The following is a 23603-nucleotide window of genomic DNA, read 5'->3' as shown; positions in this document are numbered from 1 at the left end:
GAGTTGAGTTGTCCTTTCTTATCTTAGTCACCTGTTGTACCGTATTCCCCAAGCAATAGCCCAGTCCGTCCTTTAATCTTCCTCTTGCCCCAATATCCATTTAAACTTCATTTCAGTTTAAGCTTTAGATCTCCTGACATCATTTTAATAGGATTATGACATTACTTTATCTTTGTCCTCAGTTATTTGCCCTTGTTTCTACCATCTCTATATGTAAAAAAACTTCACAGGTTACCCAACGAATTTCATATGCAACTGTATGACTCTCTTTAGACAGCCATTTCCCCTTTTCTCCTCTATATGCCATTTTTCAAAGTATTTCATTCTTCAAAGCACCCCATCCTATTTGGGTCAACTTCTCTTATAGAGTTTTAGGACATGGGAGCCCAGAATTCTAGCTGAATCCTCAAACCTATGCTTCTACTGGCTAAATACCCCAATTCTACAACTGTGGCTTAGTTTCAAGTGTCTTCCCCATGCTTGACACTGTTTTGTTTCATTTACAATCCTTCCGTGAGGTACAATGCTGCCATTGTCCCTCCTAAAATTCATGGCATAATTTTCTAGGCATAGTCTGATAAGGGCAGAACATAGTGAAATGATCATTTCCTTTCTTCTGGCCACAGTATGCTATCATGTGCAAGCTAGCATGGAATTAGCTTTCAGAGAAGGGAGAGGACAGGGAGCATGAGATTAGTTGAAAAAGAAATTATGGATAAGAAAGAATTTGAACCAAAAATTGAAAAATATAGAGATTTAGAATTAGGAAAGGGCCTTCTAATTGGGGAATAACAGCATGAAATAAATGGAAAGAAATATGACTAGACTAGAGGACAGTAAAGTTAATGACAAATTGCTTCTATTGGGAGCTTTGGGAAACAAAAGTTGAATCCATAATACAGGGCCAGATTGCAGAGGTCTTTAAATGCCAGGCTGGGGAGTTGGATGTGATCAGATAAACAGCAGGGAGCCATCGTAGGTTCTAGAGCACAGAAGTCACATGTTAAATAATATGTTTTAAGAAGATTAATCTGGTGATGTGATGGCGGCTGAAATAGACCTGAGGGAGATATTAGAGGTCTAGGCAATTACACCTTTCCTATAGAATTATTTAGTCAATTAATGCATTCCCTCTCCAGTCATCATTTTCTACAATAAAAATTGAAATTTTTTAACATTTTGCAATGCCTTAATATGTATTTCAAAGTAAATATTCTTGTTTTTTTCCTCCTGCTTCTGTATATTTATTTTATTCTAATGCAATAAGTCTCCTTGCAAGTCCACAGTGTGCTGTGGTAAATTCACCCACTGCTGTTCTGCACATCCCTCAGCCAATTTATTTCAATTTTAGTCGGAGCAGCCAGCTCCACCGCGGATGGCTGCTGACTGCAGTTCCACACCATCTCTCTTCAGGAGTAAACTTATATCAAGCACAAAGCTTCCACATGTGGGCATGGATGTGATCAATTGACTGTCAGCCACAGAAGTGCTTGGCTTGGGAGATGTCAGCTTCTGAAGCATGGAAGTGCAAGATGGCGGTGAGCACTCATCTGTCATAGAGCTCCCTGCTTCTAGAGGAGTTACCCGACAAGTCAGGTATCCTGAAAGCAGTTCTTAGAACCTCAGCCCACATGCTTAGTTATTGTGTAGCCACACATTGCCTTATATGTTTAGGATTGGGAATAATTAGTCTCTCTGAGCCTCAATTTTCTCATCTATTAAATGGGGATAGTCATAGCGCTTACTGACAGAAGGTGTTTGAATCAAGTGATATGATGTGTGCAAAGCTCTTTGTTAGCCCTAAAGTGTGATGTGAATGTCAGCTAGAAGGACTAATAGTAGTAGTAGTAATCATACTAGTCATAGTAGTCATTGTCATCATTGTCATAGCAGTAGGGAAGCTAGGTGACACAGTGGATAGAGCACTGGGCTTGGAATCAGGAAGACTCATCTTCATGAGTACATACCCAACCTCAGACACTTGCTTGCTGTGTTACCCTGTTTGCCTCAGTTTCCTCATATGTAAAATGAGCTACAGAAGGAAATGGCAAACCACTTCAGTATCTTTGCCAAGAAAACCCTGAAAGGGGTCACAGAGAGTCAGGCAGAACTGAAAAACAACTAACCAACAAAAAGTGGTGGTGGTGGCGGCGGCATTAGTAGTAGCAGCAGGAATAGTAGTAGCAATGAAACTAGTAATATTGGCAGTGGTAGTAGCAGCAACAGTAGTATTGGTAGTGGTGGGGGTAGTATTGGTAGTAGTAATAGTAGTATTGGTAGTGGTGGTGGCAGTGGTAGTAGTAGTGTTGGTAGTAGTAGATGATGATAAATCATACAATTCTCAAGTTAACAGCTTAGAGCTCAGAACTTTCAGAGGAGCAGGATTTCACAAATCCTAGGGCCCCAGTTTATCTCAGATGGTCACCTTTTATGTGAAATGATTGTTTCAGATAAATAAATGTATTAAATCATGATAAATTAAACAGAAAATCTAGAGTGGAAAGAACTAACATAGACTCACCCTTTTTATCTCTTTCATCCCACTGTTCTCGGATGGTGTGCTCCTATAAATATGCTGATTTTAGCCAATAATTTAATTTTAATAGAAATGACCTATTAGACTACTTGACAAAACCCTTTATTCCTGAACTACATTCCTGATTAACCCATTACCTTGCATTTCTGAACACTGCATTAGATTGTATGGTTTTCCCCACCCTCACTTAACATACATATTTATGAATTATTGGTCAGGCATTATGAAGTGCCAGCTAAAACTGTCATTATAACCCAGAAACAGCCACTTATGGAAATGCATATCCAGCACACTATTTGGGACAGGTTTTTCAAAATGTATTTTGCATATGAATACAAGGTTAAACACCTTTCAAGTGAACTATTAAGCAGAGCCCTACTTCATGGAATGAGAAGAGACAGGCAGCTACATTCCTTTGATGCATAATTTTCACATGTCAGGATGTGTAAAAAACCCGAAGTATGGTCTTCTAGTTTCCATCTTTTTAAATAACTCTAACCAAGTTTAGTAAGGCCACATTACATAATGGGTTAGAGAGCTAGGTCTTCGAATCAAGAAGTGGGATCAGGTTTTATCTCTGACAAGCAGGAATGTGCTGGAAAATGTTTAACCACCAGCTGTTTGGAGGAAAAAATGCACAAAGGGCCACATTTTAAAGTTTAATCTATATTATGAATATTTTTCATCACTTTCTTAAGTCTAGACGATCAACAAAACAATAAATCAATTCCTGATTTGTAACATTTGTTGATTTCTGAGGTGCAAATACACTAAAATTTAACTCAAAAAGCCAGTGTGAGGTGTTTCAAGCATGCCTCTGCTATTAGCCACGTGGTTATCTAAGCAGGTTACTTAATTTCCCAGTGCCCCAGACTGCTGAATAATAGTCTGCATTGGTTGAGGGAATTTCTTTACCCAGAGTTCCCTATAAGCAATAGACAAAAAAATGATAACTACCACCAAGTTTAATACCAGCTTCACTTTTTTTCTGTAAAGTATTGCCTGCAATGTACTTCCTTCCCCAGGTAAGCCTCCCAGAGTTCTTTTTCTTCCTTAAATGGTCAGCTCAGGTCTCCAATATGAAGCCTTTCCTGACCTCCCCAACTGTTAATGTCTATCCTTTCTCAAATTGCCTTTTATTTACTCTCTATAAAATCCTCTCTCTCCCCCACTTCAAAAATATAAACTCTTTAAGTTCACAGAAATCATTTTGTGTCATCCTCATAAGCTAGTGCCCAGCATGGTACCTAGAAACTTGCAAAATCATTGTAGGATTCAGTCATTTATGTTGCATTATAGTTTTGTTGTTCATTCCTGTCAAGTATCCTACTGACTCTTTGTGACCCCATTTGGGGTTTTCTTGGGAAAGATACTAGAGTAGTTTGCCATTTCCTTCTCCTGCTTATTTTACAGACTGAGGAACTGAGGCAAACAAGGTTAAGTGATTTGCCCAGGGTCACACAGCTAATAATGTCTTAGGCTGTATTTGAACTCAAGAAGAAGAGTCTTCCTGACTCCAGGCCCAGCACTCTATCCACTGGACCATCTAGCTGCCTCTGCATTATAGGGTAGGCATTGCTTTAAATGAACCTAATCTATGAAAATCTGGAATTAAGGGAAAGGTAAACTGACTAGATGCATCTTTACTTTATAAGAAGACTCATCAAGGAAGATCTTTAAATAGTTCCCTCCCTTAGTGGACCTAAAATAGTGTAATGTATGATGAAATGTTAAGAACATCTCTTTCATATAAGGTTAAATATATCTGCCTTTTGTCTTTCAACTATAAGATAATAGATTTAGCTCTAGAAGGGACTTCAGAGCATTGCTCATTTTGCAGAAAAGGAAGCTGAGGACCAAAATGCTGAAGTGACTTGCCCAATATAACACAGCAAGTAGCAGTACTTAGATTTGAACCTGAGTCTCCAGACTCTAAATACAGTGATCTTTCCATGACAATACACTGTTCTTCTGTTGTGGTGGTTGTTGTTTAGTCCTTTCGGTTGTGTCTGACTCTTCACGACCCCATTTGGGTTTTCTTGGCAAAGATACTGGAGTGGTTTGCCATTTCCTTCTCCAATTCATTTTATAGATGAGGTAAACTGAGGCAAACAGGGTTAAGTGACTTACCCAGGGTCAAACAACTAGTGTATGAGGTCAGATTTGAATTCAAGAAGATAAGTCATCCTGACTTGTCTCTCCATCCATCATTATCACCCAGCTGCCCACTGTTCTGACTATACCTTTATTTTCTACTGAATTCAGAGCTATAGCATTCCCCCTCCCTATTTTCTAAGTTGTGAGCTAATGTCTAAAGGTTTAGTATTACCCAATTGCTTTATGGATTATTGAGCACAAAGCTTTGCCTCCTCATGAACTTAAAACTTCTGTGACTGTACGGAATGGAAGAAACTGCAACTGCTACAGATTGTTTCGTGACATTCGTTTATTTCCTGAATTGGCTGGTTAAGTGAAAAAAGCCGAATGACTAAAATATCTTTATTCTTCCCTTGAGCCAGGAAGGAAGCTAATTAGGCATCCTCTAAGGCACAGATAAGAGGAAAATCTCCCTCCATCCCACTCCCTTGTTCTCCCGGGCAGCCAGGCTTGGCAAATGCAGCTGCCACTTTCAGGCATGCTCCAAGGGGAAGAGTCAGCCATTCAAGCTTAATGTACAAAGTTTACCCAGGTTCCTGTCATTCTTAAAGGACTTGTGATAGCTAGATATGATATATATATATATACATATATATATAGATATAGATTGATAGTTATTATACAGAGAGAGTTAAATAGATGTAGATTGATAGATATATAGAGATAGATATGATATGACATATAGATAAATAGATACTATGTAGAGATAGATAGCTACATACATAGATGTTATATAGAGATAGATAGCTACATAGATGCATAGATAGATGTTAAATAGAGATAGATAGCTACATAGATAGATTTTACCTGAAGGTTTTGTATGATGCAATACACAAGTCCCCTAAAAGCATGGTGTCATTTGTCTTCCATGAGTCCTCCATAGATCCAGGCCGGTTATTTCAGCTTTCACTGCCCTCCTTTCTCCCCAGTCCTTTTCATCTGGAAGATCAGCTCCCTAGCTATCAGTCTCTTTCCCTTTTCAGTCATTGCTCCCCTTTTCTTGGAGGAATGAAATTGAGTCTAGGAATCTAGGAGGAGTTAGTAAATCTTTCATGTAAGTTCCCTCCATTCCTTTCTAGTATTTGGAGTGTAAGGGCTTTCTAACCCTTTAAAATCCAGCAACTTCTTATGGTTACTAAATGAAGGTATGGTTTTTGGTGTGTGTGGTTTCTTTCTGACCTTTTGAAGACTTAAACGAAAAGTACTTTGGTGCCAAATATAATCTAAATGAAAAAATGCTTCCTCTTTTACGTTGCTATTTTAGTGATTTCAAATGGATTTTCTTGTCCTGTTATGTACTAAGAAATGATATGCCCTGTTCTTTCCTCTTTCCTCACTTCCATCCCCCTTGAAAAGAGTGAAATTTATTAGCTTACCAAGAGATAGCCTCCTTATTCATAGGACCATAAATATAGAACTGGAAAACACCTCAAGGGACACCTAGTCTAACCCCCTAGTTTTACAGATGAGGAAACTGAGGCCAAGGAAGGTTAAGTGACTTGTCAGAAATCATACTGGTAGTAGGGAAGGGAAATTTGAACTGGAGTCCTCTGGCTCAAGAATCAATGCTCTTTCTTTTCAACCATTGAGGTAGACGAGACTCGAGCCTTCTTCCACAGATGAGCAGAGCATATTTGTTTGGGACTTTTCCACCGGAGTCTTTACCCAGTTTGAATGATGGTGATGCTTAGAGCATCCCCCCATGTACAAACATACACACTCTTAGCAAAAATCATACATTTCAAGCTAGAAAGGAATTTAGAGGTCATTGAGTCCAACACCATGGTCTTACAGAAGAGACTTAGATAATTTAGGTTACTTGCCCAGGGTTCTCAGATCTGAGTACATCTGAGGCAGGATTTGAACCCATGCTTCTTGAATCCAAGAAACACTCTGTCCCCTATACCACATTGCCCTGGGTGAGCAGCATTGGCTTAGGTTTTCTTGGGCCTTCAGGTTTAATTTGAAGGGAAGAGTAGAAATCTGCCCCTTCCTTGCTATGAGTTGAAGGGCACAGGAGAAGTCATGACTTTCCTTCTATCCCTGAGAGAGAAATAATAAAACTCCTAAGAAAAATGAATAAGGATTATTCAAATGTTTAGGTAGAAGATAAAGTTTTAGAACTTGCTTTTCCTCTTTCCATCTGATCTCTCCCATCCCATCTCCTCCTACCCCCAAGTCTTTTAGCAAACATTTGAAAGAAAAGTCTTAGAAAAAATCTGTTTGTTTACCAAGATAGTGAACTATGAAACTTAAAAGTACAAAGTACTGATCGTCCTTGCAACAGTTTTGACAGCCGCTGGAGGTTGACAGCATAAAGGCTAATAAGAGATCCCCATGCACTGCCTATTAATGAAACTTTGTGTTTTCAAAGCTCTCTGCCTCTATGATTAGGCATCACAGACTGGTGGAAATTATTTACAGCACATTGTAAATGAATCGCTTATATGTAATTGCTTGTTTTTGTTATGTAACACATATAATCAGGTGTTTGGAAACTGTGAAAAAAATCTTTAATAATATGGCGCAGTTGTCACTTGACAGAAATAGCTATCGAGTGTTATCCTCCACATGGGATAATTCATTACTGCTTTGACAAATGAAAGAGACACCTCTGGAGATGAAAGGAATTTTCAGTTCTGGACAATGACAAACTTCTAGATCTACCCTGTGACCATAGTGAGCAACTTTAGTTTGGACCAGGATTATTAGTTATCCATGCACCTGATGCCTTTCATTATGGCCAAAATTGATTCTGGTATTCATTTGGATTACTAAACTTGTTTTATAATTTTGTCAATATATACCAACCATAGGTTTATTATCCTGGGCTCCGGGCTGGAAGGAACCATAGAGGCTGTCCATCTATTCCAGCCGTCCTGATTTTATAGATGCATAACTGATGATCAGAGATGTAGAGACACTTACCTATAGTCACATGAGTTATCGGAAGAGTCATGATTTAAATATCTTTCTTCTGACTCTCTATTCAAGTATGTTCTCTACTGTAGCATGGAGGAAGCCAGAAGGAGAGGTACCTACAGAAATCAACCTGATTGCCTATTGCTACCAGGTTGAGGACTGGTAATTGAGGTCAGGGCCTCATATTCCACATTTAATTCTATACCCGTATGTCAAGGATTGGTCGACTTTGCAGTAGCCTTGCTGAAAAAGAGTCAAACATCAATTATTCACAGAAAACTTTCCTTGTGAGTTTGAGAATGAACACATTCTGCCTAAGAACTTGATCGGTTTACATCTTAACTACTTCTGATTAACTTACATGCACTAAAATCTAAAAGCTGAACCATCTTTCTCTTCCAAATATGAAAATGGGTTAAATGTACCCTCTAAGAAGGTAAAGCTACTTCCTCTCTTGGAGTCTAGAAGCATGGGACTAGGCAATGGAAAATGGAAAGCTTCTCATCTTGTTCTGAATCAGAGCTTCATATTATGGCCTCATTATTTTACCTTGAGGTTGATTTCTAGGACATCAGATACTTTTAAATTTAAATATAAGTTCAAAAATAAATGTTGAAGGCAAACGAAAAGTGGCTTGCTTATCGTTGATTTGGTTCCTTTCATTGTTGTCAAAATTGACTGTAGTATTCATTTGGACTGCCAAACTTGTTTTATAATTCTCTTAATGTATACACTCATAGATTTATTATCAAATTCAACAAACATTGATTCTGTACTTCAACTGTGTCAGGCACTAGAGAAAAAAAGAAGGAAAAACTTAGGGTCTCAGAGTGTTTCCTGGAACATTAAAAGATTAAGTGACTTAAAATCAACCAATCTGTATCACAGGTAGGGTGAGAATTTCAGCCTTGGCTTTGGGACTGGTTTTCTATTCACATTGCCAGATTGGTCTTCCAATAACATAATTTTGAGATAAAATAATACTTTCATTCACTTGGTGGTGCCACGAATTTATGTAATAAGTATTTATTAAGCACCTATTATTTGTATTGTACCAGATAAGTAGGACAGTGGTGTCAATCTCAAATTGAAAAGGATCCCTACTGGCTGTATATCAACTTAGAAAACCACAAATTAGCATGTCTCTGTTGTACCATGTAGTATTTTTTAATTTTATTTTTTATTTTTAATTTATGGACTAAAACAAGCATTTCCGCAACATGGTATAATAATAAAAAAAGATGATTGCACACGAAATTGCAAATCCGTTATGTGTGACTTGCTGTTCCTTTTAAATACTTATACATAAAGTATATAAAAAGTTATCATGTAATTATTTTTCCTTTTGTCCTTTTTCTCCCCCCCACCCTAGAGATAGCTATCATTAGACACAAATATGTGTGTAAAATCATTCTATACATTCATTTTAATCTGGTTCAGGCTGCATGTGAGAGTTTTGTGGGATTTGAAATTGACACCTTTGCTGTGGGCATAAAAAGTGATATAAGACAAGGGGTCTGCCCACAAATAGGGCATCTCTTCTGGAAGACCAAAACATTGTGAATGAGGGAAAATGTCAAATTAATGGCATAAGTTGTTAGAGTTCAGGTGAAGGAAAGATCTGAAGGCTGAAGTGGCTATTATAAGAGTTCAAGCATGATTATTTTATACACACACAAACATGCATACATACATACATATCCACATGTATACATATATATTTACATATATATAATATACATGGACCCATACAAGACAAAATGAGGTGTATATATGTGTGTATGTATGTATGTGTGCATATATATATATGTATATATATATATATTGTGTATGTGTGTGTGTTGTTCTGTGTATGAGTTAAAGTGTGAGGCACTGGTCTAAGAGGGTAGCAATGGGAAAAAAGAGACCAATGAGTAAGAGTTCCCTATGGAAAAAAATCAATCTGCTTTAGTGACTGATTGGAGTTCAAATGAATCCAAAGTTCTATGGCTGGGTGAAAGGAAAAATAGAGGTAGCATTGAATAAAATAAGGAAGACAAGGATGTTGCTGCAGATTTGTGAAAAGTATGCCTCGTTTTTAACTCTGTAAAATTTGAACTGACAGGAGGATCACCAAGTGAAAATGTTCATTAGGCAGACTGGAGCTTAGAAGAGAGGTCATGGCTAGAAATACAGCTTTTGTTGTCCTCCACATCTGGAGGTTACAAGATTCAGAGAGCACAGATTACCTGCTGTTCTCAAATACAAGTTGGGCTGCCTATTTTCTAAAACTTTTTGTCCCCAGAGTGGTAAACAATTTTAATATGACAGTAGAGTAAATTGTTCCAAATGCTATATACATGTTTTTTCCTTGCATTGTATTAAACCAATTTACCTCCATACTCAGACTTTAGTGTTTTAAAAATGCAGGGTTGTATGCATGCAAAGTCAATAGTTATATCTACCTTTGCTTGGAACAGAAAAAAAAAAAAAAACCAAAAACAAAAATCCCAACAATGCAGTTCATTCAGGGATACAGAGGCACACTTGAATACTTAAAAAAAAGACAACACAAGAAAACTTGACAGTTGTTTCTTTGTGGGATGAAACATCACCAAAATTACAGGGTAAACCTTTTGGAATTTGAAATGTGATAGTGAAGGCAAATTTTCTGAATTGGGGGAAAATTGACTAGATATTCAACAGAAGCTAAATGAAAATGTCAGAGTAGTGATAATGATTTGCTCTTTAACATATCCTGATGATTGGTACATAGCAAGATTTGATCATGACTTTGAGAAAGAGGCAATCAAGGTTTCAAACGCATTGATTGTCCTCCTAGCCTGGTACATTTCCTTTACATCAGAAATGTCTGAGTAATGTGAGTTATTTTTAAATACTGTAACCTTTGGATAGTTAGGGGTTTTTTGTTTTTTTTAACATGTATGTCACATCTGTTTTCTTTGTTATATCACTTGGGAGTCTGGAGATTTCAGAAATCCCACAAGTATTAATTAAACTAGGCTCTGTGCTAGGTATGAAGGGTACAAAGACCAAATTAAAAACATTCTTTACCTCTAGTAAATTTACATTATTTGGGGGGGGGACGAGGTGGAAGGGAATGGATTGAACATATAAACAAATAAATCTATACATATACATTTGAGGAGAGGGGGAGCACTGACCATGGCAGAGTTGGGGCTGATTATCAGACTAGATTGCACTTGAGTTCAGCTTTGATGGAAGCTAGGGATTCTAAGAGACAAACATGTGAAAGGGAAGTACATTACAGCTATGGTAGGACACTCTAAGTTTCAATCATTCTTACCTTTTTACATATGTTAAAGTAGGAACATAATAAGCAGATGATAAAAGATAGCAAGGGGTGAGGATTTCAAGAAGAAAGGTCATTATTGGACTTGGTGAGGATGAACAAGTGAGGCCAGAAACAGTTGTTAGATTGGGAGAAAATGCAAGAATTAAAAGACCAAAATTGTCAAAGAGAGCAAAGAACAAATTTGAAAATAATAGTGGAGGAAGAGCAATGAAAAGTCAGAAAGCACATTTCAGATTCTGGGATCTTAGATTTGTAAGAGTTACAAGTGATCATGAGGTCTAAGAAGCAGTCCTGGTGGCTACAGGAGAGTGGAGATAGAAATCATAGTTGGCATTGTCAAGGAATGCTGAAGTCTACATTTTTAAAAAGTCATAAATATGGTTATTGAAATAAATGTGCCAGCAAAGATGATGGCAAGGAAAAGTGGACAAAAATATCATAAACCAAGTGCCAGCATTATAGACCAAAGTGGAAGAGAATCCAGGTTGTTGAGAGATGTCAGTGACAGACTTCAGGAGAGAATGGTATACTTCAAGGCAATTGGCTACAAAGGACACTTTGTTGAGTAGCATTGGCAAATAGTTCAAACACTGTTGTTGTAGTGTTAAGATGTTGGGAAAACCATAGCATTTTAGCGGAAAAAAGATTTGTCCTTCTTAATTTCAAGTAGAAAAAAGTTCCAGAGATTAATAAATACAATATTTATCAGGGCAGGGGGCAGAGACAATGACAGAGAGAGAAGGAGGGAGGGAGGAGAGTGAGAGAGAGAAGGAGGAGAAAGAAAAGGAAGGGAAAATGACACAGAGAGACACAGAGAGGAGAGGGAAAAAAGAGGAAGGGAGGAGGGAGAAAGAGAGAGGAAAGGAGGAGAGAGGGAGAGAGAGGAGAGAGAAAAAGAGAGAGAGAGAGAGAGAGAGAGAGAGAGAGAGAGAGAGAGAGAGATGGAAAGATAGGAGAAAGGGAGAGAGGGAATGTGGGAGAGAAAGGGGGGAAAGAATTTATTTAAAGGTGTATAATTGTGATTGCTTCATGGGTGAGCATGAGAAGCAAGCTAAGGCCACAGATAGTCAGGATAAGGAGCCATATAGTTGAAAACTTTGAGATGCTCTACTACTACTTTTGATAAATGCCCAAGTGTGATGAGTGATGAACAATTCAACTTTCTGGGCCCTGTGAGTATTTATTTTATAACCAGTTAAATTGCATGGGCTATGGTGAAGGCTAATACCCTTTGGTAGGCAATAACAACAAAGCCAGGGACACATTTTTAAATCCTTGTAGAAGGAGCACATTGTCTTTCCCATTGTTTGACTCCATTGTATGACTGGAACCACACCCTCCCAGGAAACTCATTGCATCAAAGAAACATGAAGATTTATTAGAGATAAGAGAAGTAACTTGAAGGGAAAAGTCTTCTGTCAGAGAAAGTTGAGGAATTGAGGGTCCTTGGGTTAGATGGACATGTGAACAAACATGATTCTAGCTTGTGTAATTATGGTTAGTGGTTAATTAAAGCTTTTGATACTTGAAGTGGGTGAAGCAGATCAGACTGGCAATCTTTCAAGTGGAGTTGAATAGCATTTCTGAAGTACAGGGAGAACGTAGCCTAAAACTTTTCTGATTTTAGGAAGGAAATCAGGGAAAAGTGTACACCCAGAAGTTGATGCAGAGATAGAATAAGTAGTCATTGGAAATAAGTGAAAGTTTAGCAAGAGGAGTAGTTCTCTTGGTATTTTTAAAAATTATTCTCTATATTTTGTCTCTGAACTTATCTAACAATGATATTGAGTTATTAACGGTTTTTACTATTCTATACACACATCCATATGTACACATATGGAAAAACAATATTTACTATATGTTTGTCTTAATTGTAGGGGAAACTACCAAAAATGCTTGTGAGTATTTGTTCTAAACTTCTATAAGTGAAGGCAATCCATTTACCTGGTGATTATTTTTCGAATTCATACAATGAAATGACTGCCTCTTTGGGGCTGATTTTGCAAAATAAGAACTGCAAATGTCACATTGTGCAAAGGCGGTTGCTATCAACTGTTAAGAAGTAATCATGTTACTAAACATATCTATAATTCTATTTTCCATCTCATCCAGTAAAATGTCTCATATTACAATTCCAATAGCGGTATACTTCAGTGTTGAAAGTGGTTTCTTTCATTTTATATGTGTTTGTGTGTATGTAATGACATGTAAATGATTTGAAATTTTTAAGTTTGTTTTGCTTTTTGGTATTTATTAAAATTGAGTATAAAATTATAACAAATATATAAGTATAACAGAAAAAATTCTAATAGAATAAAATAAGTATATACTAGGAAAATTATAATATGATTCATTTTACATTTAATTTTAACAAATACCAAAAAAAACAAAATGATGAGTAAAGTCTTAAATTCCAAACAATTTACATTTTATTACATGTATACACATATATTTAGCAAAATAATAATTATTTGGGTTGTTAAGAAATTTTTTATTCTTCTTAGTTCTTTTTTGTCTCTTCACCTATGTGAAGTTTTTTTTTTCCTGCTAGATCTTTAAAAAATATGATCATAAGCAATATCTATGTTGTGCTAACTCTTTTTTCTTCTGCCACACTTCATATATTTTTATATTGCTTGGTAGTCTTCATATTCATTGTTTCATAGAGTGCAATGATATTTCATTACATTAATATGCCACAATCTTTTCAATGGCATGTGCATTTGATGTTGCTTTGGGGGGGGTGAGAATGGAGATGGGGGGGTGGAATACTCTACTTCATCATGCAGAGCTTTCTTTTCATCCACATCCCACAGCTTTACTGACCATGGCTTATAATCGTTACTTAGATGGCCAGAGTGATGAAGTAGAAGTACTACACTTGGTGTTAGAAGATGAGGATGCTATTTAGCAGTGAAACTTTGAACAAGTCAATGCTCCTGGACCTTATTTTTCTCATCCATAAAATGGCACTAAGATACTTACGTTATCTACAGTTGTAGTAAGGATTATACAAGATAGTAGATGTGATAGCTATATGTATATTATTATGTGATCTACAAATATATCATCTAAATGTTTGTAGTTAAAATAATCTAAAACAGATTTTCTTTTATTTCAAGTAATTCTTTTGATCAAGAATTTCCTAAGTTTGCTGAACTTAATTATTAAACTCATTAAATGAGAATATAAATGTAAAATGCTTCTGAATTAGGAACTCTCACATTTTCCATTATTTCTAATAGTAATGAGTCTTGTTTTAAATTTCTAGTCTTCCTGCACTTCAAAACTAACTTTTCTTTCTCGTCAGTTATGACTTTTGCTGCCCTGGATTTTTATATTTTAATACACTTTCAAGGGAAATTAATGAGTCAAAGAGTATTTATTGAGTTTACTATTATTTATTTATTATATTTATTTATAATATTATTAATATTTATTTTATATTATTTATTATATTTATCATACATTTTTAATTTTACTTTAATAATTATAATTATACTAATTATATTATTATTTATTATGCTAAATATTGGAGATACAAAAGAAAAGAGAAGCCAGTCCCTGCCCTCCAATAGCTTGCATTTGAATGGAATGAGATAATACAGATAAATAAGTGGTGCACATGGAGGAGTATTTTGGCTTGGAAAGTGGCAGGGGTGATGAGTAGAGCTATTACAGATTAACATGACCTTTTCAAGAACAGTGACACAACCAATTTTATTATTGTTCTAGAACTGGAAAATGATAAAATGGGTAGGAAGGTAGGAAGGACAGGGCGTATGTTCATGGAAGCATGGCAGCTGATAAAGAGATGCTAGAAGGAAGTGAATCATGGCTGGAGCCCCAGCCTAGACTTACTGGGTGAATTCATGGCATGTTAGCTCTGTGAGCCAAACAACTTTTTGTTAATAAAGTTGGCTATGCCTTTGCCTCCCACAAACCTCAAGCGTGTATATTTATATGTCTTTAAATATTAAATATTTAAATATTAAAGTCCAAAATATAAATATATATAAATATAAAATGTAAGTCCAAAAATGAGATCTCTGTTACCAAAAAAATACTTTGGGACCATATTTATAAGTAGTCTTGGGCAGATTCATTGAGGAGGAGGGGAAGGAAGGATTCCTGATTTATTTCTCTACATATTTAATGATATGTTAACCCTTAGTTAGTCAATCCATCTCTTCAAAGCAGTGACTCATATTGATGCAGATGACCCTACTTTGATGTTGACTGAGGGTGTTCATTTCTTTTCCATTCCCACACAAAAATGTACTTGCTGTCATATCTTATTTTACTCCTGCAAGCAGTAGTGCATAGAAATGTGATCACAGACAGTCAGGTTTTTTCTCTAGCCCTATCACACACTGATTTGACCATAATGCCATTTATAGATATTTATTTCACCAAAGCAGGAATGGTATAAAATATTAATGTTCATTTCTCTGATTTTGCCTCTAACCCATAACAATTTCACTAGCCCCGATTGATAGATAAATTTTTTATCTCTGAAGCACTGACATTTGAATATTTGATTTCCATATCATTACTCGCTAAATATTTCTGGGAGTGCATTGTGTTGCAATTCAGTATGACTCAGGAAATCATTAGCTCTTGGTACATTGACAGGGGAAACCCTTGAATCTCCACTGAGATTTGAAAAGGCACCACAAGAAACTTAGGTCATGAGCTATAAATATCCAGTATATTATCTCATTCATAAAGGCATAAGGTTTATTGCTCTTTGAAGACAACTTTTGAACATAGTTTCCTAATTGCACCTCACAAATATGGAAGTGGCTATTATGATCATTCCATACATCCACAGCTGAGAAGGTGGGGTCATCAGGGCTTTGCCTCAAGGAAGGAAATGTTGAAGGCCTCAGAAGTGCTATTTTGGGACTCATTCCTACCTATAGCTAACTTTCTACCTACAACAGCAATTGTGGATTCATTCCAAGTCATGTTTCATCTCCTTATGCTCTGTAAAAACAGTGCTACTTGCTGCTACTGTGACTGTGTAAGCCCAACAACACCAGCACACAGGAGGGCTACTAGCATAGGTTCTTTGATCTGCCTTTCTAAGAAAAGCAACTTTGAGGGATTTACAGTATCACTTTAATTAAACATAGATATATCATTCACTTAGTTCAGGGGGAAAGTCAGCACCCTGAACTTAAGAGAAAACACGAATAGAAATTATATGAACAGAGCAAATAACACAAATCAGCAGACAGGGCTTCTAAGTGTCTGTCCATAGCAATACATACATAGTCACCAGAGAGAGAAGCACTAACATCTAGGTTTTCAAAGCTATGGGGCTCCTTAAGGGCTACCCAGAGTCTCATCTGGCCAAATCACAGGAACACTCTTCTAATGAGTAAGCCGCAAGCAAAATGCTAACCGCAGATAGACACTTCTTCAGGGTCAGAGGGCATCACAACCATGCGACTCAAACTCATGTGACTTAGGCTTTCTTGTGACTCAAGCAGGTCATCAAAGACTTGATTCAATCAAAGACTCTTGATTGAAACAAAGGCAAGACTCAAAGGAACTTGATTGCCTAAGTGCTGAGAAGCACTCTAAAGAAAAAAACAGCAAAAAGCCCCACCCTGCTTGCTGTTACATGCTCATAAATAATGTTAGGGGCAGCTAGATGGCCCAGTGGATAGAGTGCTGGGTCTGAAGCCACCAAGACCTAAGTTCAAATGTGGCTTCAGGCACTAGCTGTGTGACCCTGGGTGGATCACCTAACCTCTTTTTGCTTTAATCCACTAGAGAAGGACATGGCAAACCACATTCCAGTATCTTTACCAAGAAAACCTCACGGGCAGTATAGTCCACAGGGTCACAAAGAGTTAGACACAACTGAAAAATGACTAAACAACAATAACAATCTACTGCTGAGGATTCTTTTCAACAGATATGCAACCATGTACTGGCATATTTCATAGCTTCTCTCTACCAGTATCACCCTAGAAGCCACTCTGTCTAGGTATACATGGTTCTTGCTCCCCAAGAGTCTCCTCATTCCAACATATGACTTTTTTTGAGTTTTAGTTTCTTATGTTTCAGGCAGTCCAAGACATTGAGATTAAGATTTTGAGATTTTAAGGCTTAGGCGAGAAGTTTGATATCTCCATGATTTCATGACTCCATGATTTTCATGATTATGTGTTTCCTAGCTCCTTAGTACTTTCTGTAGGACTTATCTAAACACATATTGTAGGATAGGTTATACAGGGATTTTGGTTTCTGCATATATGTGATATATGTATGCATGATCGTATGAGTACATGTGTATGTATGTATAATATATGCATACACACATGTATAAACAAATACTCTTGAGACCCATTCTCTCCACATGACTAAAGAGAGCCTTCACTGTCCCTTGATTACATGGAATGGAGTTAGACTTTGTCATCTCCTATGATTAGGAGCTGTAAAATTTCCAGGCAGTTCAATGTCCCAATATAGCTTTGGCTATATTTGGCTATAGAAGAGGCTTGTATTTTCTGTGTCCTTCTCACCAGGCTTTATACAGCGCAGGAAAAATATGCATGTGATTTGACTAATGAGCAAAAGTCAAGATATTTTGTCATTGTCATTATGATCTCAGCCAAATTATAACAAGATATCATGGTTCTCTCTCTTCCTTGCCCAGCTGGGTTATGTATTGGGATGGGTATTGGATCTGTGATTTCATTGTGATCTTCTGGAAGAGGAAATTCCCTCTACCAAGTCAAACTTGCCCATTGTCTGTATTTTATCATCTTCAAGAGTCACCTAGAGCACCGAGGGGTTAAATGACTTGCCCAGAGTCATATGGTATATACATGTCTGAAGTAGGGTTTTAACCAAATTCTTCCAAGCTTTAAGGCAGGCTCTTTATCCATTATGCCATAATTTCAATAAAATATTTTTAGTAGGAAAAGGAGGAAGAGAAGAAAGGCATAGCTAATATTTATACAGTACTTGAGGATTGCAGAGTGCTGTACTTCTGTTATCTCTTTTGGTTCTCATAACAACGCCATAAGATAGGTAACATTATTCTTGCCATTTTACAGATGAGAAGACTGAGTCAGTGGTTAGATGACTTGCCGAATAGCATACAACTACTAAATTTTCAGGCAGAATTTGAACACGAGTCTTCCTGATACCAGATCCAATGTTCTATCCACTATGCCAAGCTGCTTTGCTAATAGCACTGTATTGGAACAGAACAACGTTTCCCCATTCTCTCCTTCTACACAATGAATAGTTCATATTTAACCTTAAAAAAGGTTCCTAACAGGCTTTATAGACATCATTTAATCTCACTTGAGCCTCACCACAACTTTATGAGATGGACACTATTGTGCTCATTTTCCAGGTGAGCAAATTCATTCTCAGAGAGGGTTAAGTACCTTACTCATGATCATCCAGTGTACTCCATGCCATTCCGCATAATTTTCCTGACCATGCAGAAGTGATCTTGTAGGAAGAAACATGAGAATTTCAGGAGACATGGAAAATTTTATTGTTTGTCTTCACCTTTGCTTCATCATGTTAGTGGATCTATGATTTCATCAATGTGGAGAGTCCCCCACAATAGTGAAAATCACCATCCAGCCTTAATTTTTCTTCTTGTCTTATCCTCCCATGGGTAGGTCTTGTCATTATCCTCCATGTCCTTCATGGAAGACCCCCTTGATGCATTGGATACCTCACTCTAAGTTTTTCAATGTAGGATAGGTTATATTTATCATATGGCCTATTTTCAAAAATCCACAAGCAACGATTAAGCACCTATCATGTGCAAAAGACATAGTGGTGCTAGGAATAACAACAAATAATGACACATTCCATCCCCTCAAGAAGCTTATATTCTACTGGAGGAATTATAAGTGAATAAATATCTATGTAGATATATAATTTAAATCACATACAAAATCTATGATTTTTCTACTAAATCTTGTATGAAGTCTTTTCACAATGACTGTTTTGATAAATGTACAAAATTATATTCTTTCTTAAAACATCAAAGTCATATATTTTCTTCTATTCACTCAATAAATGTTTATTTATGGCTTCTTCATCCTTGCCATCCCCCACCCCAGTATACTGCTAAGATTAAAATAGTGCATACCAAGTCTTTATTCTGTAACTTCCTTAAGTAGAACATTTTTTCTTTCATCTTTTGATATTTTTTCATGGTACTTATGAATTCTTGATCCATTATATAACTCTTTTTCTCACTGGTAAGAATGATTTGGGTTTCAAGTTTCTTTTGGGAATACCACTTATTGTACATACTGTACATTTGCAATTTGTCTTAGGGCATCGTTTAGCACTGGGAGGGTGATATCATACGTGAATTTTGTTACTATGGAAATATGATAGAGTGGCTTAAGCTAGGATAAGCTATTTATTTTGCTCATTCCATTAATGTTCTGATGGCTACACTGGTCTACTTACATAAATACATCAACATATATTTGGAAAATATGAAAAATAGATGCTCAGTAGATTAATTCACACTGACTGGTGACCCAAAACAGATCAAAGGAATTTTGCATGGAATAGCTATGGAAAGAACTGATAAGGGTTTCTTATGTAACTGTTAGAAATCTAGAAAATACATTAGGTGGTAATGGTTGTTTTAACAGTAGGGGCCAGCTCAGCTACAATTTACTTCTTTAGCAAAAATTCAGACAACTACTAGAAGTATTTTGTCTGCCAATGTTAAGTTGGGTCTACTATGTATAATATTTATTGCCTTTGTTACCAGAATGACTTTTAATAGCTTATTGATCCCATATTTTCTAAAGAACTTTATGAGACCCTTAAAAAATTGCATTAGGATATATAATTCATTAAGTTAAACAGTCTATGTCACTGCCTTGGCTTTCTTTCTTCAGGGTACTCTGATGTGCATCAGGACCCAGTTTAGCTAGCAGCAGTTTGAGATACAGAATTAGCATATTGTTTCTCGGGGAATGCCCTTGAATGTGCTTGAGTAGCTGTCTTGTGTGAGACGTGAGCAGAATTGCTGAAAGCCGGGGAGGAAATGTGTTTCAGGCACCATGCAGTAATCCTGTGTGGTTGTGCCTACTTTTGTATCTCAGGAAAGCTCCTCAGGAAATGTCAGGACCATTGTTCAGTGATTAAGGAACAGTCAGTGCTGGACTAGTGTCGCACCTGGGGAATCAGTGCTAGTTCACTTTACAGCACACTTGTGCAGAATTCCAAAGAGGGTCTATTTGGTGCCAGGTAAGAATCTAATCTTCACTTCTAATGCTCTGAAGAGACGACTGAGAAATTAGAGATAAGTTAAGACCCTTCTTTTACCACGACTTGGGAAAATGACCTCACTGTGTACTGTTGTAAGGACAGCTTGTAAAATATGGCTATTAGCTAAGAGATATTTAAGATGTAAATAAAGTCACATCTGATGAGTCTAAGTAAACCAAAAATGTCAACCAAGAAAATCAACTTTCGCATGCCAACCAGCAGATACCAGGAACATGACTCTTTATGGATGTCACATGTCAGAAAGCATTGTGTCACTTACTAAGATAGATGCAATAGAATGTGTCCATTTGGCAAAAATGTTTTGAAATGGGAGAAAAGTAATCAGTCAAATGCTGGGACTTTGGTAAAATAAGGGAAAATAGGAACCTGTGAGGATCTCATAATTTTATAGGAACATTAATTTTTCTTTGGAAAAGCAAGATAAAGTCTCTTCTGTTTCTTGTAGGCGCTTGAGCATCAGAAATCCTTTTAGACTTCTTGCATCACTTACAATTGAAAATAATGCATAGATCTAAGACTTAGTACTTGGAAATTAGACTCATTTATTTATGGTAACAATTTCAGCCACAGAATATTTGAAGGAATATGGAAAAGTAAAATTCTTTCTTATGAAAAAGGGAAGACGTGGTAAAAAATATCAGCATGCATCAGGTGCATTTTAAAAACAGGACTTAAATCCCAAGTTGTCCTTGGGCATGTGAAGAATTGGAATATATATTTAAAAATATAGACACTAAATTGTCATCATGTTACTCTGTTTATGTGTGCTTATGTGATTTTGAGAAATCCCCACTTTCTGAAAAGAGATAGGTGGTCATGTATGCAGAGATATGTACATTTCTCTCTGAAGATACACTCAAAATGGAATCTTAAGAGCAGGTCCTGCTAGGATCATTTCATGTTGCCAGGAGCAATTGTTACCATAGGAACATTGCTACTAGTAAGAATCCTTTACGTACACATAATTCTGAAAATTATTTAATTAAAAGACCTTTAAAAATTATATTCCATTATCCTGCATAGCATTTGTTTTCTTCTGTGTTTATTAAGTCCGCCTCTCAGACAACCAAATGTGAAATTAACCCATCAATAGCTTTCGTTAGTTCTATTCCTCACCCATCTTGTTTCCCTTAACTTTTACCTCTGAATGTAAGGTGGAAGGGGTTTTAATATTTAGAGTTCTACTGTCATTTATATTAAGAATATTGAGTCATCACGGTTCTAAGTGCTTTGCTTTTGAAAGCTGTGGTGGGGTTGGCATAGTCAAATAGCTTTTTAAAAATATTCAGAGGAACTGTTGGTCCCTTAACACCTTTTGGTCATGTTTCACCGACAACCTTGCCCTTTTTACTTCAAATTTTATTTTGAAGACCTCGTATCAGAAAAAGAAATCACTTTCAACTTCCTGTTTTAATTTTTAAAAATAAAAACCTAAATTCTAAAGATCAGGATGATAGTGACAAACATGATAAACTAACATTATATAGTACTTTAAGGTTGACAAAGTGATGTATATGTATTAGTTCCTTCAAGCCTCTGCAGACACTATTGGTCTTAATATTCCCATTTTATAGATAGGAAAATCTGAGTTCACAGAACTGACTGTGTGACTTTGTGTGAATACCTTAAGTTTGGAGTACCTCTGGTTCCTGATCTGTAAAATGAGGGGTTTAGAATAGATGACCTGAATTTTCTATCCTGCCATAATCTATAATTCAGTGAAAAACTTGTCTATGGGGACAAACCTAGTAATTATTAGAAGCAGGATTTGTAATTAAATACCCCTGGTTCCAAGCCCATTACTCTATAGATATTATGATTTGAAGCCACAGAGAACTTTGAAGATTACCTGCTGCAATTTAGTCATGTTTCAGATAAATTAAGTGTCAAAAAGATTAAGGTAACTGACCAAGGTCACAAAGACAATATGGGACATTGGTAAAAATAAGGGGAAATAGGAACCTGTGAGCTTCACACTTTGAATTCAAGGCCTCTGATCCCAGATCCAAAGCTCTTTTCTACTGTATCATGATCACTGATCAAGAGAGAAGGAAGTTTTGACCAAGACACTTGAATAGAGGGTTAGAGATTGTATCTCCCTTTCTTCCTCTTCCTCTATAGACTTCTACTTATTGTCCCCTTCATATGCTAAAGTTACAGATTCTGGACAAAACCCTAATGGGAATATATGAAGAATTATTGATGTATTTGGGGAACAGAATGAAAGTTTTAACATATTGACGGGAAGCACAAACAAGAATGAATGTATTTGATTGTCCCCTGCCCAATGGTAGTAAAATTTTATACTAAATGCTTAAGTGGTGACCTATAGGAATACACAAACCTCCTCTAATACTTTATCATGCTTTAGTCAGTCTATGTCAAAAGGTACTGGAAAGCACAGAGTGTGCCCTTTGACCCCAGGAGCCTTTAGTACCTATAACTCCTATCATCATCATCCTCTTGCTTATTCCGTTCCTATTGAGAACAGTTATCTTGTTTTCCTTCATATTGAATGCCAATGTGATAAAGCACTGAAATCCTGTGGAAGGGCCATGAATATCCTTGTACCCATCTAAAAATTCATGCAGGGAAGTGACATCCCATCATATTACTACTGATGAAGAGAGTACGTGTTTTGATGTACCATATCATTTGCAAACATTTGTTTCAGAGATAGGAAAGAGGTAGAATTAGAGGATAAGTATTCTTTCCATTTTTACCATGGTTCAGTGGGTGGAGTGCTGGGCCTGGAATCTGGAAGAACTGAGTTCAGATCTGGTCTTAGATGTTTATTAGCTGTGTGGCCCTGGACAGGTCTTTGCCTAAATCTTTGCCTAAATCCACTGGAGAAGATAATGGCAAACTACTCCAGTATCTTTGCTAAGAAAGCCCCATGGACAGTCTGATCCATGGAGTCATAAAGAGTCAGATGCAACCGAATGACTCAACAATAACAATTCTTTCCCTACCCATCTTTCAAGAACACATTTGTTCTTCCTTCCAGATAATGTGAACTGCAGCTTTGTGGTATCTTGGACCCATGCAGGGAATCCTTGCTCTTTTCTAATTAAAATCCAACCCAGTGAACTTGGTGTCATGCATAGCCACGACCTTGAGTGGTGGACTGGTAGTAAATTTGCATGATAAATGGTAAGCAAGTGATCTGCAAGCTATGCAAGCCTTATAGTGTGAGCCTCCTTTCAGATGTACTAACCCTGCTCATGAAAAGCCTATACTTCAGCTAGTGCCACCTCTCTACCAGAGCACAAAGCTAATGAGACCGTTGTTCCTCATCCCCCACTGATATCATCAACGCCTTGTGCATCCAAGCTAACTTTAGCAAAAAGGGGCTTTGCTCACCAAGGA

The sequence above is a fragment of the Trichosurus vulpecula genome, chromosome 5, assembly GCF_011100635.1.
Source record: "Trichosurus vulpecula isolate mTriVul1 chromosome 5, mTriVul1.pri, whole genome shotgun sequence".
Lineage (NCBI taxonomy): Eukaryota > Metazoa > Chordata > Mammalia > Diprotodontia > Phalangeridae > Trichosurus > Trichosurus vulpecula.
The sequence above is the reverse complement of the archived record's forward strand: the minus strand, read 5'-3'. Positions refer to the sequence as shown.